The sequence below is a fragment of the Phyllostomus discolor genome, chromosome 10 (genome assembly GCF_004126475.2).
Source record: "Phyllostomus discolor isolate MPI-MPIP mPhyDis1 chromosome 10, mPhyDis1.pri.v3, whole genome shotgun sequence".
NCBI classification, from domain to species: Eukaryota; Metazoa; Chordata; class Mammalia; order Chiroptera; family Phyllostomidae; genus Phyllostomus; species Phyllostomus discolor.
In genome coordinates, this window is record NC_040912.2 from 37,738,851 (window position 1) to 37,744,850 (window position 6,000).

General features: G+C 40.5%; 1 pseudogene; it reads left to right on the forward strand.

Moving 5' to 3' along the window:
* The first annotated feature begins 3,982 nt into the window (after positions 1 to 3,982).
* LOC114508023 lies at positions 3,983 to 5,249 on the forward strand (annotated as a pseudogene).
* The last annotated feature ends 751 nt before the right edge of the window (positions 5,250 to 6,000 follow it).

The window sequence follows — 6,000 nt, forward strand, 5'->3', positions numbered from 1 at the left end:
TTTTTTCCTTGCATAACTACAGAAAAATTACATGTAGACTACAAACAAATATCACCCAGAACTATCAGAAAATTGAGCTGTATGGAAGACCAACAACAAAGGATTTAAAGAAGATACATTCTTCCAGATGAATATAAGGGGAAGAGATGTGGGGAGAGGTGGAGAATTTGGGGCCACAGAGTGGCTTAGAGAGGAGGCAGGTGGTCCCACATTCACGTGTGGTAGATAAAAATCAGGAGGAATACCTCAGGAACAAGGGATCTCAACCTCACACCAAATGACCCACCCCCATGGTCCCAGTAACAGGGAGATAAATCCTCATGACTTCTGGCTGTAAAAACCAGTGGGGGTTGGGGCAGTGGAAGAAACAGCCAGATTTTCAAGAGAATCATCTTAAAGTACCTGCATGGATTTAGAACTTACACGTATGCACTCCCTCTGAGATTCAGCACCAGCTGAATCAATAGCTAGAGGGGCACAAATAACATACAGGGAGAAAGTGAAGAGACAGAAACAGGGCAAGTGCTGGGAACAGATCCCTCCCAGGAAAACCTTCAGAAGCCAGAAAGCAGCACCATCCCCTCTCTGGGCACTCCCCCCACACAGAGTCACAAAGTGGTGAAATGGGTTGCATGACCCTGGCAATAGATAAGGCTCCACCCCACACAATTTACAGGTATGTTCTACAGTAGGCCATGCTACTAAGACAGGAAGTTAAAGTAGCTCTACCTAATGTACAGAAAAAACACAGAGAGGATGACAAATTGAGGAGACAAAGAAATATGGCCCAACTGAAAGAACAAAACAAAACTCCAGAAAAAGAACTAAACAAAGTGGAGATAACCAACCCATCGGATGCAGAGTTCAAAACACTAATAATCAGGATTCTCAAAGAACTCACTGAGTACAGCAACAGCATAAAAAAGACCCAGGCAGAAATAAAGTTTACATTAATTGAAATGAAGAAAAATCTACAGGGAACCAACAGTAGAGGGGATGAAACTGAGTGTTAAATCAATGATTTGACACATAAGGAAGAAAAACACATTAAATCAGAACAGCAGGAGGAACAATCATTCCATCAGAACAGCAAAAATAAAAAATAATTCAAAACAAATGAGGATTGAATAAGAAGCCCCTGGGACCTCTCCAAACGTACAAATATCTGAATCATAGGGATGCCAGAAGGAGAAGAGAAAGAGCAAGAAATTTAAAACTTATTTGAAAATATAATGAAAGAAAACTTACCTAATTTGATGAAGTAAATAGGTACACAAGTCCAGGAATCACAGAAAGTCCCAAACAAGTTGGACCCAAAGAGGCCTACACCTAGACACATTGTAATAAAAAATGCTGAAGGTTGAAGATAAAGAGAGAATCTTAAAAGCAGCAAGAGAAAAGCAGACAGTTACCTACAAAGGAGTTCCCATAAGAGTGTCAGCTGATTTCTCAAAAGAAACTCTGCAGGCAAGAAGCACCTGGCAAGAAGTATTCAAAGTAATGAAAAGCAAGGACCTACAGCCTAGATCACTCTATGCAGTGAAATGATCATTTAGATAAAAAGCTTCCCAGACAAGATAAAGGTAAAGGAGTTCATCATCACTAAGCCATTACTATGTGAAATGTTAAAGGAACTTATTTAAGAAAAAGAAATAAGATCAATACTACAAACATTCAAATGGCAACAAATTCACAACTATCAACAACTGAATCTAAAAAAAGTAAACCAAGCAAACAACCAGAACAAGGAACAGAATCACAGAAATGGAGATTACATGGAGGGTTATCAGTGGGGAGGGGGAAAGGGTGAGTTTGAGGGAAAATGTTCAGGGATTAAGAAGCATAAATGGTAGGTACAAAATAGACAGGGGGAGGTTAAGAACAGTATAGGAAATATGAAGCCAAAGAATTTATATGCAGGATCCATGGACATGAACTGGGGGGTAGGGTTGTTGTAGGAAATGGGGTACTGGAAAGAGGTAGCAAAGGAAAAATTGTGGCAACTGTAATAACATAATCAATAAAATATATATTTTTAAAAAATGTGATTGATTTAGAAAATAAAGCTAAGATAGGTTGTTTGTTAGGAAAGAACCTATATCAAAGGAGGCATGTAAATTCAGTAACATAGATGAAACAATAAAGAAAAACATATACAAGACTCCCTATGAAGTGTCCACCTAAGGGAAGTGGGAATATTTTCAGGTGAAGAAGTGTTTTTATTTGAAACCCCATTGTACTATTTTATATATTTTTTACTATGGAAACAAGCAAGTGCTAATTGCATTTCTGTAACTGAACAATTATATAACAAACTTATTACTAAAAGTTTATATGTTTACAAACATGTTCATAAATAATCTTATATAAATTATAGAATTATAACTATTGTATATAGAGTGGCAACAACATGCTAAATACCATGTAAGCTTTTGATGCATCATCAGATTTAAACAGCACAAAACCCTGGGGTAAATTTTGTATATCCGCTATATAAACGAGGAAATTGTATCTTAGTTGCATAACTTGCCTAAGGTCTTCTAGAACATAAGTGGCTAAACAGAAACTTGAATCCAAGTCTGACTCCAAAGCCTGAGTTTTGATTTTTTATTACTTCTAGTGACTCCTGAATGTGGTCATCAAAAATGAATATCAAGCTGTTCTCCAAGACCATAACACTAAAAATGTAAATACTTGGCTGAGAGGTATTCCTTCTTCTTTCTCCCCCATTATAGTGAAATAATTAATTGTAATGTCAGAGAGTATAAACTACATGATGATGAGCAAAGCAACTAAATGATTTTAAGTGGGTAGGCACAAGGAACACTCAGGTTTTTCACTTGTAGAGTGCAAATGACAATAGCCGCTCCATCTGCTTCACAATTTGTTAAGAAGAGATGATACATTTATGAAACCATGTTGGGCAATGTCAAGTGCTATACAAATTTTACCTGATTTAGGAAACATGAATGCTAAGATCTATTTTTTTCTGATGACTCATGCATTTCACTCATTCGAAATGTCTTTGTTATATTTTTAGAATTATTGATTGACATGAACTATTTCAATTACAACCTAGACATACGCTTTCAAGTCTAACTGAAACCAGAATGGTTGAAAAAAGTAATCACTGTTATTTTATTATGAAATGTAAAATGAATCCCACAATGCATTAAATATTATGTTCCATATTAAATTCCATGGCCAATCATTATAATATCTATATTCTATACATTCTAGACCCTCTTGGCTAACTTTCACTTTTACTTGCTCGGCAACTGTGATTCAAAGCAGTTCTCCACCTACTCCATCCATGAACCCACACTGCTGAACAAAAGTGGAGAGAATGATATCTATGCTGACTGGTGACTATATAAATTGATAGCCACTGACCTCAAGTAAATGCTTCATTGTGCCTAGAAGTCATATTAAATTGCATGAGTCATTCACTCTTCTCTCCTGGGACACCATTTTACCTCTACTCCTCTCTTAATTAAACCTCTAATATTTTCTCTCTTATCTTCATTGGCAGTCATTGACCTTGCATGGATTGACTGAGAAAATCAAAATAATAGAAAAATGACTTCCAACATCTTGCACACGACACCTAGTTACCCAATTGCCTTACGCTCCTCTTCTCTAACTTTCTGGCTGTAGCTGTGGATGAAACTGTTAATGTTATCAAGCAAAGACCAACTGTCCAGTTAAGATCTGGATACTTTCTTTTCTCATCTACTCCAAGATGTTATTCTTTCCTCTCTCTACTCAATCAACAAATTTTTCTCTTTATGGATTTTCTCTATTAAAATATGGCATACATTATATGGTTGTTTCTTGGTCTTAAAAAAACAAAAAACTCCCGTGGCATTATTTTATTTTTCCAGCAACTGCACTAATCTTCTATTCCCATACAGAAAAATTCTCTAAAGAGGGGTCAGTACTTGCTTTCTCCATTCCCCTGCCCCAGTGACTTTCAACTGGTATGCCTTGGCACACTGGTGTGTCACAAGAATTTTTAAGCAGCCGAGGGAGGGGTGAGAGAATAAGCCACAAGTGCCAGGTGGTGGGTCAGCAGGGATTTGGTGGGGCCATGAAGTGCAGGTGTGGGTAGCCAGGCCTGGGAGGCAGGGCTGAGGCCAGTATGGAGCAGGGATGTGGAGAGGCAGAGCAACTGCTGCAAGATCACGAGGGTGGGGGATGCAGAGTGATACGAGATGTCAGCTGCTGTAGGTGATCGCCAAAACTCCAACCTCCCGGACTCGTGTCTCCACTGCGCTTGAAAACTACAGCCAGAATTTTGAGATAGACAAGCACCACATTGTACTCAGTATATGGGACACTTTAGATTCCTCCTACTATGATAACATCTGGTCCCTGGCCTATCCTGATTCAGACACTGTATCATCTGCTTTGACACGCTGGACAGTGTCCTCAAGAAGTGGCAAGAGGAGACCCAGGAGTTTTGCCCTGATGCCAAGACTGTGCTGGCTTCCTATAAATTAGACATGTGGAACAACCTGGCCACACTGAGAAAGCTGTCCAGCAGGCTTGTCCCTGTTACACATGAGCAGGACTCGTGCAGCCAAGCAGGTAGGGGCCAGCATCCTTTGTGGAGTTCTGCTGGTCCTCTGAGTGCAGCATCAGGGATGTCTTCCTTTGACCGCCTCCATTGGCCTTTGGCCGAAGTCACAGGCACCTGGGCAGTACTGACTTATGCTGGGGACTGCAGCAATCTGCTCAGCTGACAGGATGGCCGTACTGGGCACACTGGATGGAAGGTGAGATACACAAGGATCAAGCCAAGATTTGCAACCTCATGCAAGGAACCGGAGTCAGGCAGAGTATCAGGAGAGGCAGAGAAGGGCACATTTTCCCCCCTGCCTGCACCCTGGCTTCCTGAGCTCTTGACTCTGGCTGGGACTTCAGGATAGGCTAAGTGAGCAATTCTTCTAGGCAAGGGACCTGGGCACAGGGGGTGCCACCATTCACCACATCCTCATCCCCCTCATTTCCACAGAAACTTGAGGGAGCTAGAAGGTCAGGCATCTGAGCCAGGAGCTGGACTACGGTAGGGGGACTAAGTAAGCTGGCATCAAGCAGTGACCTTGGTGAGTCTCAGCATGTGAAGGGTTCCTTTATTCTCATGGGGCCCCCAGTCCCCATGTCCTGGTCCTGGCTTCTTTTCCTAAGGAAAGCATCTATTCCATGGCCTTCCTTTTTCCTCTCATTTCTCACTCATGCAAACTTCCAGGTAAGGAAGTAAAGTAATTTGCACTAAAGTAAAATGCAAATTGAGAAGCCCCTCCCCCTGTGTGCCTAATACTCCTAGCTGCCCCTTTCTGCCCCAACAGTCCCCAAACAAAGCCAATGTCCATTGAAAAAAATTTTTAAATATGCAGTACATAGCTATTTAGTCAGGGACACTGACTTCTTTTCCCTTAGATTATCCAATTTTAAAGAAGAAGAGGAAGATGACAACAGCTAGACACAACAATAGCCATTTGGTGTGAATGAAGCAGAATTACACCTCTTTTTTGTCAGATCAGCAATAAATATAAAATATTTTTTGATGTGCCACAGAATTTTAGTAATAATGTGTGCCATGAGATGAAAAAGGTTGAAAATTGCTGTCCTACACTATTCTCTGTGTTTATTTTAATTTTGTTGTAATTTTTTAATATAAAATGCACAGATTTCCCTCAGGCTTGCCTTGTGCCTTTGTCCAGACCCACTCCTGTTTCTCTCCTGGCACATGGCGGATTTGAGGGACTGGCCATCCTTGCCACAGCTGTGCGAGGAGCAGAGATAATCTACACCAACCTGAGTCTTACTTGATATGCTGGATAAGTATGTGGTCAACTTGGGGAATACATTACCCAGAATTCACTTCTTTGCATCATTTTGGTTAGCGTAACAGTTCTACAAGTTTTGGCAATGCATACAGTGGTGGGACCATCACTAAAATTGATATAAAACCGTTTTATCTCCTCCCTCCACCAC